Raw genomic sequence first — 14,608 nt, 5'->3', positions numbered from 1 at the left:
TCTTATACTTCTTTACACATACCTGCTAACAACAGAGCTATCCTGCAAAAAATATGGGCTATGTAAATCAATTTTCACGTGCAGATCACGTTGTTCTCATCGAGCAACAGGTGTTCCTTGAATCAAAATGCGTCAAAATTGATAGCAGGTTATGGTTCAACAGAGTCAAAATAAATCAATTTTGACTCGGCGTGTCCCCTAAATTGCACCATGTAATATATATAAAACATACTGCTTATTAGCCGGTTATGGTTCATATTGACCTTCTCTATACCGAAATCTTAGTTTAGTAAAATAATTTCAATACGACTTTACAAACTGTCCCCTGAGTTGTAACTATTTTTTTCCTGGAAGCTGTTAAAATCAGCTGCAACAGGTGTCAAAATTTTTGTGTGCCACTATGGCTTGGTTTAACACCAATTTGGTAGGGTATTGGCTGATTTAACAATCAGGATTTAACAATTATAGAACTGTAACAGATTGCAAAATATTTGTCGGGAGAATCTTGGTTAGGAAGTTCAGATACCTAATATGATAAGCTGCTGGTATTCTATACATGATTGTTAAGATATTCTCTAAGGATTTCCTGACTTAATTTGTTGGAGTCTTAAGTATATTACTTTACAAGCATCAATGGGCCATCATGTTGTACTTTCAAAGCTAATGGAAATATAATTTAATCTACACGTGTTGTAAAAGGTCCTCAATCTTACTATGAATATCAAGTGAGGACTTTGTGATAGTGCAAAATGCGATGGTTCATGTGATTATGATAGTGCTGTATGTGATGTTGCTTAAGAAATTTGACCAAATGTCTGCAACTGAGCTACTTGTTGGCTATTAGTAAAGTTACTTTACTCATCCATATGGTGGTTCAGCTACTGCCTTGTCTTTCTTTTTTAGCTAGAGCACTGGGATCTCACAGGGGAAATTATGGGGATCATGAAGTCCATAGTGTTTATTGGCAGTGCATATCAATGTTGTACTTCAGATCCTTTCCACAGGGTTGCTATAAAACCTATGAGCCTCATTTGGTTGGACTAATCACGGATGGAAGTACTGGTGGTTTTTTTTCCTTTAGAGCATGCAAAAATATTATGCAGTATGAGCTTCTTTTTGCTAAAAGGCTCCCTTTCTGAACAGTTAAGGCTGTTTCACCAAGTGGCTATTATGCGACATTTCCATATATCATAATCTGGTTGTAGCAGTTCAGGATGCTTGCTAAATTGTCTTGGTTTTATCACTTTCTACGGGGATGCCTAACAAATATATTCATTTGGCTGGACAATCACAAACCAATGCACAGTATATCCATAGTTTACTTTTTTCGGATGATAACACAACAGCTTCTATCCTCGGAAATATCCCTAGTTTACTTTGGTGTTGTTATACTACTCTGTCCAATGGATGTTGCTACTGGATATATAATGCAAGTAAAGATACGCAAGTATCTCTTCATGTAGGCAAGAGTAGGCAGACAAAAATAAACTGTACCTCTTCATCGAGCAACACCAGATCAGTATGCAGCAGCTTTGTTTCATCCTGAAGATCGTTGAATTCCCAAATCCTAGAGGCACGTACGCATAAGCAGTCACTGCAGTCCCCAACCATAAGGGCACCAATCAAAATGTCTCCCATCTGTTGGTATGGAAACAGAGCTGTTAGGTGCAGAAACAGTAGGACAGAAAGAAGCAAATGTGGGATTGCGATTAGTTAAACACACTAACATATTAGGATCAAAATACTTTGCATGCAGCACCAAGCTCAGCAGCAGAAACGGAAGAAATGGAGCCAACAACAGAGATCACCAAACTCTGATAAAATCATATTTACATGCTAAAATACGTACAGTGCTTTTTCTGTTTTTTTTCTATGTATACAGGTCTAAGCTGATGCCGTATTAGCGGCATCCAGGACTTCTCTGTAAACTACATTTCGAGTCTGCGAACCACATGAGCCATTGTCATTTTCAATCAGGATCCTAAGGCCGCTTCTAGATGTTGATCTTGAAACAGCAACATAAAGTTGGCCATGTGTAAAAATTGGTTTTTTCAGGCAAAGGCCAACCGTTGATAAGGTCTGCCCCTGACTTTTATTGATCGTCATTGCATAGCATATTCGCACAGGGAACTGCCTTCGCTGCAGTGTAAATGGCCACTTTACATCTGTAGTGTTTAGAGCGATCCTCGGTATGAAAACTTCTTCACCAACTCTGCAGCCAGTGAGTATTGTGCAGCATAATACACGCTGTCCAAGTTGCGTCACAAGTAGTCTTGTGCCATTGCAAAGGCCCATAGTTTGATTAAGGTTTCGGAGTAACATAACAATGACCCCTTTTTTCAGCACAAGTTTATGGATAGGGAAATTATTTGTGTTGATGGAATTTAGGAATTCGGTTGGGTACAAGACATCAAAATCAGGTATATGTTCAGTTGATTTAGATATTGTGTCGCAGCTAAGATACTGAACATCGTCTCCAGGGACCAGTCTGACGATATAATCGTTTATGTCGTCAGCGTCTTGGTTGTTAGGACAGACAATAGCACGTGCGGCCAAATATTCAGGATTTTTGTAATTCATAATAAAATCTGGAAACACCTCTGCCACAAGGGCAGCAGTCTTATCACCGTCGGTGTGCACTAACAGATCATCAGGAATTGTAATCCATGAAGCCTCACGTTCCTCTCCCCTTTGCTCGGCAGCAATAGTCCCATCACCAACAGATAAGATCCACTTGCCAAACGATCCAATTTCAGCACGTTGGGTTGCATCTAGAGAGGGGTTATGAAGTCTCATGTTTGTATGTAGTTTTAGAACAGACACGTGCTGCCATAACTTAGAGCTTGTAATGGATGCATTAACAATCGCAGAACGTGATCCTTTGCGAACAACAGGTAAAATTTGGCGGAAATCACCACCAAGAACAACAGGTTTGCCACCAAATGGAACAATAGCATTGGCGGGTTTCTCTTCAGAAAGTATATCTCGCAAGGTTCTATCTAGTGCCTCAAAGCAATGTCGATGTGTCATGGGTGCTTCATCCCATATTATTAGTGCAGATACTTTTATGAGCTCAGCTAACATGGTGCCTCGTTTTATACTACATGTTCCAGCCTCGTTCAAGTCAAAAGGTATCTTGAATCTAGAATGTGCGGTGCGGCCTTTAGGTAGTAATAGAGAAGCAACTCCTGATGAAGCAACAGCAAGAACAATTTTCTTTTCAGATCTAAGGTGTGTGATGATAGCATTCCATAAAAAGGTTTTCCAGTACCGCCATGACCACAAACAAAGAAAAACCCAGGACAGTTTCACGAAACTCGTGCAATGATTGTATCAAACACATGTTTTTGATCAGGATTTAGTTGGGATACTAACGACACAGCCTGCATAGATAACATTAGAGGCCCTGTATCTAGTTCATCATTGATCAATCTATTATCATACACATCAGTACATGTTGTTACTATCCTTGGCAAGTCATAGTCATTTATGTTGCCGCCACTACAAGCAAAGATATCAGTCAGTTTGTTTATGAGCAGTGACATAAGCTGTTCATGAGGCACAATGTAATGTGGGTTTCCGAGGGCATGGCAAACTGAACGGTGTATATCATCACAAAAATAGAGCCAATATTTGTCAAACAAGGCACGCACATTACCAACCGAGCAGTGCAGCACAACCATGACAAACAATTGTCTCAACTGATGTGACGATGCATATACTATTGACTCGTCAAATAAAAGGTTCCATTCATTATCGTCTTCAAGGAGTCCACGTGCCTCACATGCTTGTCGAAATGTATTGTACACCTTGTTGTTAAACGTCCTTATATCAGCATAATTCGTAGCTCCCTTCACTATCATTAGCAACATGCGTAGGTAATATAACTCTCCAGCAGTTGGATGCACATAGTATATCCGCCCAATTTTAGTGTCGGGTGTTTTCTGACGCCAACACCTATGTGAAGCGTCCCAAGACCACTCTTTTGGAAAGTCACAATAGGTCAGGTGCCTTGCCCTGCTGTGCTTTGAATTAGCATCAAACCATGCCGTTAACATAGTGCTTTTTGCTGCAGGGCTCTCGAGTATTTCTGTCAAGGTAGCGTTGGGCTCATATCGTACATAGTTCATACCAGGAAGATGCACAGTCAATCACTCTACGGAGGGGGTCCTATAATGAATGTCAAATTCAAGAATACGCCATACGGCCTCACATGTGGATAGGTATCTCGCATCAATGTATTCCTGGATTTCATTAGGAGGAGCCAGGTGGGGCCCTGGAGATGCATTGGGTGTTTTCGCGGTAATCTCAAAATACACCTTCGCTCGGTCGCTCCCCTTGTTAATATATTTGAAGAGGTATTTAATCATGTTCGTTTTGTTGCACCATTCAACATTAATATGCGCATTATATTTCTTCAGTAGCGACATGTTGTGTGGAACGACGCTTCTGTTATCCAATCTAATGCTGTTTTTTAAAACAGACCCATCATCGCGTCTTCTATATATCGTAAACCCAAAGTTATCTATGATGGTCTCGTCTTGAAATGTTTTAGGAAAATTTTTGGAGCACTTGTCATTTTTCATACATGGGCATTTTTTATTGTAAGTACCACAGGGACCATGTATCATGAATTCATCGACCAAAGCATATCCCAATGGATCTGCGTTCACATCGGGGATTTCAGCACAAATTATATTGTCAATAGCAGAGGCATTAAACTCGGAATTGCTGGTCGCTAGCCACACAAGGCAGTGTATATGTGGGAGGCCACGCTTTTGAAATTCAATGGTATATAGAACTACATAAAGTAGGCAAAAGTAAGGATCAGTCAAAATAGAATAGGAGGTAGACTAAAGGGATGAGGCATGACATTAGAATATCATACCAGCACGGACCGGACCAAATGTCTTCCCCTCTCGAATGTCTACTATGAATTCTTCAACTTTCATATGGAAAACCCGAACAACCAGTTCAGAACGGTCACATGGTTGTTGTCCAGGTTCAAAATGCAATGCATCTGATATTTCTTTCCACTTGGGGTTGCAAGTGAAAGTAACAAAGAGGTCGGGAGGACCATATATTCTACAGATGGCCATTGCATCTTGGTAGTTCATGACATAGTACCTCCTACCGCCAGTAAAAGAAGGGGGCACAATCATCCTACTACCAACAGAATCAGCGCTAGTCATACCCTTATCAATAGCATCGGCTATTCCTTGCACTGACTCACACCGTAGCTCCTTTTGGTGGTTTGCAATGAATTGCAATCTCGATCCTTCTATTGTCGAGTACGCATCAACATCTATCTGATCACTTAGCCATCCATAGCAAGTGTATGGATTGGGGACGTTCAACCTATAATGCACATAGTATCTAACAAATTCAAGCATTGTGACATATCTACGTTTTTTCCCGTCACCCTCATCTTCATTATATTTAATGCCCAAATGAAAGCCATGTTCACCGTAAGGAAATAATAATGGGTACTGCAAGGCCATATAACATGGATGTAGGTATGAAACACGTTTGAGTCCAGATTTTTTATCATGCACAAGAACATCGTAGGTGTATTCAGCAGCAGAATAATCGCCTATAATTACAGCTGCAATCTCGCCACTCGACGGCAAATTGTATCGAACATCATCTCGTGTGTTGCACCCTAACAAACGAAGTGTAACCTCTTTACCAGGTTCTTCTTCTATATGTTCTCTAGCGTATCGAAACGCCTTGACAAGTTGGTTATTTTCATTTAGCATATTCATCAAAAAAAGGGCTGTATCAGGATCTGGCTGAACACGAGTGTTGTCATCACTTTCAAATAAATTAAGTCTGTTTTGTATCTCGTTTTCAGTATCATAAATATAGAGCTGCGCAAATCTAGGTCGTGTTCCTTGGTGGGGCAATAGTGTACCGATACGATGATGAACTACTCCATTAATTTTGAACACATAAGGTGCATTACCACTGTTTATCGTCCTATCGACAGCCGCACCTAGTGAAGTGAATGCAAAAAGGGAGTTGTATGATCGAATCTGGCGCAAGAACCTCTTTGATTGTGCATCACCATCGAATTGCAAAAGGGTACACAAAGGTTCTGGCGGTTTTTTGTAAGTTTCCAACCTGATCTTCCCTCCTTTACAGCAAAGGTTGTAAATAATTTTCCGCTGTGTCACAGCGGAGGTACGCTTAACACGCTCTTGGAACCAAAAAACAGCTCCACAGTACGCGCACTCATGCGTAGGGCCACCATAATATGACCGGTCGGGGTAGTTCTCTACAACATAGAATTGGAAAATGTTTGTGTGCAACTCACAAAAGAAATGTTAAATCTCGTATGACATAGAGAAAGTGTTTAGGCACCTTTAAGAGTCTCAATATATTTTGTACTAAGAGGGAGCAGGGCAGCTGGTGTAGCACTGGAGGCTGCCACGGATCCAAATAGTTAAGAATAGACAATGTTATGCCGCAAAGTAGGAAAGGATAGAAGCTTAAATTCCAAAGCAGGACAGAGGAAACCACCTCCGAGAGAGGTCAAAGAACGGTTGATGCATATCCTACGATGCACCCTACGTATGTGAAGTCGATGACGTCTATTTGAGCTAGCAACATCCCTAGGGAAGTCCATCAGAGACCTATGTCCTGTGTAGCACGAGGGAGTAGCAAATAGGTGTAATTATGGTGTACGGTATTCCAGTACTTTTTTTATACTCAAAGGCTAAACGAAGGAGACATAGGGTCTAACCCAAACTAACCTGCTTTCTTTGGACTAAAAAACGGCCAATTGAGCGTCGTCTGCTGATCAGGCACTGCTACTTGAGCAGATGTGCTGGGCTGACCAGCCTCATAAGAAGGCTTACCACAGGCTGATGGCAGGAAAAAATAGAACATTTGATTATCCCTCAAAGGTTTTTTTTCAAGAAAAAGGGAATTCCTAAGAATAAAACCGACCGTGCCCCAAGAGTTTTCTCTTCTTCGCCTTTTCACGGCAACGCGCAACCCTCTCGGATGGAGTTCCAGCCATCAAGAATCAGATCGTATAAAGCTAAGGAAGACCGTAGCGCAACCACAAGTAAGCAACACATATACCAGAAAGAAACGAAGGCAAAACAAAGGTGACAATCGCATCATCACAAGCACATAGCAAGGGAAAAGAACACATTATGCAACAAGATAAACATTGGCAAGATAAGGGACAAATGCGTTTGATAGCAGAAGCAAGCTACGAAACTAAGTACATACCTTTTCAGTTGCAACTTGTCTAGCTTGCTTGCATGAGCAGCGTCAAACGAAACAGAAACCGCAAGGGCTGAAGAGAAGAGCTGTTTTTAAATTAGATTCCAATGTATATTTCGGAAACAACAACCTACATATATAAGTTCATCAAGAAATGTAACTAACCTCACACCTTTTTAATAACTAACCACCTAGTAGCTTGTAAGCAGGGACAGTTCAGAAGACGATGACACAAACCCTGTAAATAAAACTCATGTATTTAGACATCGCAAATACAATTCGTCAGCCATTCAGGAATCCACATAATTTACTAGTTTTGTCTATGCATAATAATGTGCCATCTTTGAAGAGAACGGCATCTCTGAAGCATCTATATTCTAATTTTAACTGGGTACAGCATTTATCCATACGGGATCAACCGAGTGGATGTAAGAAAATATAAAAACCGGTATATAGGGAAACACAAGTGGCAGATTCATCATCTCTAATTGTATAAAGGAAATGCCGTTAGGCACATGCTGGGCCCTGCACTACTTTTTAGAATGATCTGGTCTATTTTTATAGACAAATAGCAGCATTCCTCCTTTTTTTTCTCTCTGTGGAGGTGCAGCAGGACCTTTAGTTTCTTTTTCTATATCCACCATACAGCTAGCGTACGATGCCCAGTAGAAACTGCAGCTAATATTGCACATTGATATCAGCCCTTTCAAGGATATTTTAGAGGTCATATTCTCACATTCGTGTGTAGTAACAAAGTAGTTCAACAATATTCAAATGTTATTTAAGTAGTACTGAGCTAGCAATTTAATAATATTCGGTAGACAATTTTCAAAATGTTCAGCTAGCCCATGCATTTAAACAATGCTTAGCTAAAATGTTTGTTATTATTCCAAAGAGAAGCACAAGCCACAATAAATAAACACACATATTTTTTTCCTACTCAACTGAACAACTGTGGTTCCTGACTCAAATGAAGCACCTGTATTGTTTATAATCTGATCTGTGTATGTGCGCACAATGCTATGGTAGATGTGCTTCTACTATTTCCTCTTAGTGAATAAGGTTGTCAAATGATTCGTGAATTTCATAAGGACTAACCATGGCTAACATTACTCTTTAAAAAGCTGCAGTAGGACTTCATTCACTCCATATTAGCACTTAACAGAAAATATTAGCACTCCATATTAGCAGTACAGATATAGCAACAGCTCCTGATACTACTATTTGAGGAAAAAAAAGACTTTCCTTGACAGAAAATGTAAACTTGCAGCATGTCTTACAACAATCTCCATATCAGCACTTAACAAATAGGGATATCAAAAAAAAAATATTAGAGCAAGGACTTAGCTAAACTCAGTGAGAATCTCTGAGACAATAAAGCAACAGCTAAAAGGTTATGCATGTCACTTGAAGATTATTAAATGGAAACTTTCATCTAGGACTTAGCTAAACCCAAAGAGAATCTCTCAGAAAATATAGGACCACTAAAAGGTTATGCACATCACAAAACATTTCCATTTATTCAATGTACTCCTTTTATTCTTTTCCATAGTAGTTTCAACAAAACTTTCAAGTAATATAGGAAAAGAGGTCATCACATTACTTAGGCATAGGACAGATTATCCAAGATCCAGATATAGAAGAACAGCCTAAATTCCAAAGCATAAATAGGCACAATGCAATAATCAGATTAAGAATTGTCAACAGATTTTTGTTGCTTAAATCTGTCAAATTCTTCACAAATCAGATGTTAACATCTAAGCAAACAAAAAAATGGCACTAACAATAAAAGGCTGGAGCTGACCACCATTGAGCTCAGCACATATGCACCGGACCAAAGCAAGGAAAATTAGTTGACCCCAAGTGCTGCCCTACGACTAATGTAAACAGAAAACAAGAATGCAATCAACCTACTAAGTACTAACAGGACAAGCTAGATTAAGTGTTCACAGCAATGGATTAAGCTTGTCACCACACGAATCCACTATAATGCAAGCAAACAAATAGCACACCAAAAAAAAAAATCCAAGCAAGACCTAATCCAATGCTTGCTAGCAACAGGAGTACAGGGTCAGAATTCTGTTTATTATTCCGCAAGACATCCTCTTACATGCTTATGTACAGGGTGTTTCAAACATTATATTCATGGATACAAATGGATCCAGATAGACCCTCCCTCTCTTGACCACATTCTAGAGACTCAGGACTTTATTTTTCAAGGTGTATCACACAATGACCAGTCCTTTAGAAAGAACATAAAAAAAACAACGAGTCATACATTACATGTCACAAGGTAAATACTCTGCATATCCAAATGCTAGGCATACAATTCTAAAGAAAGGATTAAACGGGGAAGCATTTGCAAAGAGGAAGCATTTGGTTATCTTAGCAACACAGCTGATTCGTCTAACCTACTTGTACGTGCAGATCACGTTGTTCTCTACAGCTTCACGTGACTGATGCCACTGCCATTGTACCAGGCCTACCAAAAAAAATAAGAACGCGCAACAGAGAAGTCACAAGCTCAAAAGAAAAGATTTGTACTTAAATTAGATTTCATTGCATCTTTCGAAGACAACAAATTACACATGTGAGTTCATCAAGAAATATAACTAACCTCACACATTTGGATAACAGCCCACCTAGTATACTGTAAGCAGTCACAGATCAAAAGACAACCTGTAAATAGAACCAATGCATTCAGTCATCACAAATATATTTTACTAATCATTCAAGAGTCCCTTTAATATACATAGATCAGCAAGCAGATACAACATAACATGTTTGAACACAAATAGAGTATCATCTGCGTTACAATCCATCAAGAAGGCAACACTTGAGAGACTCAAGATAACCAATACAACTAATACACCCCATTTGGTGCTCATACGTACAAACTTTTAGTTTGTATATTAACCAGTATAAAAAATACTGATAAGAATATTCGTTAATGTACTTCTATAACTTCTCTATTCAATGATAAAATTTCATGTTAAAATTCATCAGCAACCGGGAGTTACATATATGCTAAGTTTCTGACAAATAAGAAAACAAAACGAGGATAAGGTCTGTGACCATTAGACTAAAATAGTGATGATGTGGTAGGTGCATGGCCATAAAGCCTGCTTTGTCTTATACTTCTTTACACATACCGGCTAATAACAGAGCTGTCCTGCAAAAAATATGGGCTATGTAAATCAATTTTCACGTGCAGATCACGTTGTTCTCGTCGAGCAACAGTTGTTCCTTGAATCAAAATGCGTCAAAATTGATAGCAGGTTATGGTTCAACAGAGTCAAAATAAATCAATTTTGACTCGGCGTGTCCCCTAAATTCCACTATGTAATATATATAAAACATACTGCTTATTAGCCGGTTATGGTTCATATTGACCTTCTCTATACCGAAATCTTAGTTTAGTAAAATAATTTCAACACGACTTTACAAACTGTCCCCTGAGTTGTAACTATTTTTTTTCCTGGAAGCTGTTAAAATCAGCTGCAACAGGTGTCAAATTTTTTGTGTGCCACTATGGCTTGGTTTAACACCAATTTGGTAGGGTATTGGCTGATTTAACAATTATAGAACTGTAACAGATTGCAAAATATTTGTCGGGAGAATCTTGGTTAGGAAGTTCAGATACCTAATATGATAAGCTGCTGGTATTCTATACATGATTGTTAAGATATTCTCTAAGGATTTCCTGACTTAATTTGTTGGAGTCTTAAGTATATTACTTTACAAGCATCAACGGGCCATCATGTTGTACTTTCAAAGCTAATGGAAATATAATTTAATCTACACATGTTGTAAAAAGTCCTCAATCTTACTATGAATATCAAGTGAGGACTTTGTGATAGTGCAAAATGCGATGGTTCATGTGATTATGATAGTGCTGTATGTGATGCTGCTTAAGAAATTTGACCAAATATCTGCAATTGAGCTACTTGTTGGCTATTAGTAAAGTTACCTTATTCATCCATATGGTGGTTCAGCTACTGCCTTGTCTTTCTTTTTCAGCTAGAGCACTGGGATCTCACAGGGGAAATTATGGGAATCATGAGTCCATAGTGTTTATTGGCAGTGCATGTCAATGTTGTACTTCAGATCCTTTCCACAAGGTTGCTATAAAACCTACGAGCCTCATTTGGTTGGACTAATCACAGACGGAAGTACTGGTGATTTTTTTCCTTTAGAGCATGCAGAAATATTATGCAGTATGACTTTTAGGCTTTATATGTTGATGCATCCAACACTCTTCGAATTTCCTTATTCTATGATTGTTTTAATATTTCCTTATTCTATGATTGTTTTAATACGCAAATTAGACTCTTAAGTGTAGTAATTTATGCACCAATCAGCCTGCCTTCTTAGTAGCTTGTCCAATCTTGTTGATTTATTCCACTAATTTTGCTCTCTGCTTTTATACCAGCTTATCTGTTTGTCTGATTTGGAGTATGACTATATCAACCCGTATGATTCATCATCTCGCATCAACGCGGTGGTCCTTATAGAATACTCACTTCAAGCAGCCCTGTGCGCTTCTTTCCTCTTGACGCTACATTGGTTCCCCTTTCTAGTCATGGCACCTGTAACGTACTACCATGTGAAACTGTACGTGTTACTTTCTTTCAGTCTTTATGTTAATTTTAGCATAGTTCTTTCATCATTAGATACTATATGCAGTACATGGCTGGATTCACCTCCTGATTGTTTTTCTATACATGGAAATAATACTTTGAAACTATCTAGAAACCTTCATGGAACAGCTAAGTAAGATAATCAATTATAGGATTTCGAGATGATGGTATTATACTTTTATCTCGGATGAGAATTTGTAGTTTTCCTCTTGTTCTGGGCCATCCGTTTTTTCTCTGGCTTTGCAGCACTTCCTTATCTGAAAATATTGTTCTAGGTGTTGAGAGTCGAGAAGGTAGTGCACCTGGTATAGTGTTACACCTGCCCAGATTTTGTAGCCTCAATACCAAAATTTGTTAGCTAGGTAACTTTTCATTATTGCTGCAATATGACTACATTAACCCCGAAGCTGCCATTTGCACTTTATTTGTCAACATGAAAAGTTTCCTCTTCACCACTATTTGCTAAAAAAAACATCTGATGATATTTTTGTGGCAATTATTCAGCAAGTGGCATGTATCACTGATTCCACATATAGTTAACCTCTTAACAATTATGATTAATGAAAGTGGATCTTAGTATGTTCTTGTTAAGGTACGGATATAGTGTAACAGAATTCTAGTCTGGGTACAATAACTGATTTTATTCCATTGAATAAAGGAAATCTCTCCATTTTCAATTGTTACATGTGGATAGAAAATCCACACACCCCCCCCTTTATGTAATTTAACAGCCATGACAGCTATGCAGGGTTGTAGCCTTGTAGGCCATCCAATTGTTGGTCATTCATGGCTGAAATAGATGATCAGGAGTATCTCAGTTCGAATTTTTAGTCCATTTTGAGTTCTTTTTTCTTCATTGAGACTTTGGTTTAGTTCTCCTATGGCATTAGGGCTAGTTCAGATCATAATTGGTGAACTTATATTAGTGGGATGTCTGAGGTTTTTCTAATTTAGTTTTGGCCAAGCGGTAATGTCTAAATGATTATTATTAATTTGTGTAATAAGCTTTTTTGTAAAGCAAAACAAGGTTTGTGTTTGCATATTCCCTTTTAATGTCTGCCTATATAACAAACCTAATCTGTAAATCTTAAGTTCGTATTTGTTTCTTGTGCCTATTATGCCATATATCTCAATCTGGTTGTAGCAGTTCAAGATGCTTGCTAAATTGTCTTGGTTTTATCACTTTCTGCAGGGATGTCTGTTGCTGCCTCTCTAGTGTACAAATGCCTGATGTGAGAGTCCCTCACTTTGTCAGGAGGTTTGTGGTGTCATTCTTGTGTTCTTGTAATGACTTATAATGCTTAGTGGATATTGTATCTTTTTTTTGAACAGCTGGTGTAGTGAGGCTATCATTTTCTTTTGATCATTAATTATATTGCCTGCTTTACTGGTTATGGCTTGTGTATTGAAATGCAAATTGGTTGCAGATTTGCAAGTTACTTGCATGCACATTTTTGCTATCGACGACAGGTTCCTCCATCCACTTGCCTTTGTATTCTCAAGAATCTCTTTCCTTGAGTCATTGGGCTGCATACTTCCATCAAATGTCTGTGGGAAATTATCAGAATTATCATTACCCTGCTACTTTTCAAGCGTTGCCCAGGAAAAAGTTTTTGAAGGTCTGTACTGGCAAGTTAATAGCTGGATTAGAATAGTGCTGTATTCCAATATTACTGAATTGTTTCTCCTTGCCTTTTCAGGGCACCCTTGAAGATTCCAGAAGTGAGACGCATGAATGCGTCTCAGAATTTCTCAGGTTTAAAATTTTAAGGAATAAGCCCACTTTTAGCCCCTAAATTCTTCTGTTTGTCTAATTGATTTTGACCCCTCATACTTTAGGCCCCCCAATATAACAAAAAAAGTTTAATATATAGTAATTTTTATATTCTAAATAACTGTATAGCCACTTCAGATACTTACATATGTTGCTTGAATACATTTCTAAAATCAAGTCATCAGTTGTTATTCCTTTTTTTTCTTTTCATGCTTTTCATAACCAGAGTCATATTTTCTATTTCAACTTTCAGAAGACATGATTTAAAAAAGATGCACAAATAGAGGAAAAAATAGAATTAGCAGGGCCACAAATTCAAGTAGAAAACTGCAAGCACATGCAGGTTTACAAGTACTGACATGATTATTAGTACCCCTAATGGGGTAGCTGAAGCAGAGTCCTTCAGAACTCATTCCATTAGTTAACATTAAAATGATGTTTGGCACAATTCATTTCTCCTTGTGAACATAACAATTAACAACAGCATGCAAATTCAAATTTTTTGTTTATTCAAACTTACTTGTGTAGCGGTAAGCTCCGGGCTAAACTTTCCTTTGAAATAGTTCTCCTTTACAGCACTTCTTAGGTTACTCTCAGGAACGGGCATGAAATCACCATCGACCATAAATTTAACCTGCACATATAAAAAAAGGTCACCTTTGTTCCATTAAGAATACTGTAAACTATGAGGCTAATTGCTAGATGTCATTACACAGTTTTAGATGGCAACTAAAGAGCATACAACATGTGCCAAGAGGATGATAATGCAAGTAAAACAAAATGTAAGCAATTAATTTGCATCAAAAGGTTATCTTATGTAAGCAATTAATTTGCATCAAATGGTTATCTTATAATAGATGGAGTTCTCTGACATCTTCCTGAGGACCCTTACAGTAAGAGATGTAAGCAAACACGTGCTGCTGAATGCATGTCATTAGTTCCACCAAGTCCCAAGATA

The sequence above is a fragment of the Panicum hallii genome, chromosome 7 (assembly GCF_002211085.1).
Source record: "Panicum hallii strain FIL2 chromosome 7, PHallii_v3.1, whole genome shotgun sequence".
In the NCBI taxonomy this organism is placed as follows: Eukaryota; Viridiplantae; Streptophyta; class Magnoliopsida; order Poales; family Poaceae; genus Panicum; species Panicum hallii.
This window is presented reverse-complemented; position numbering follows the sequence as displayed.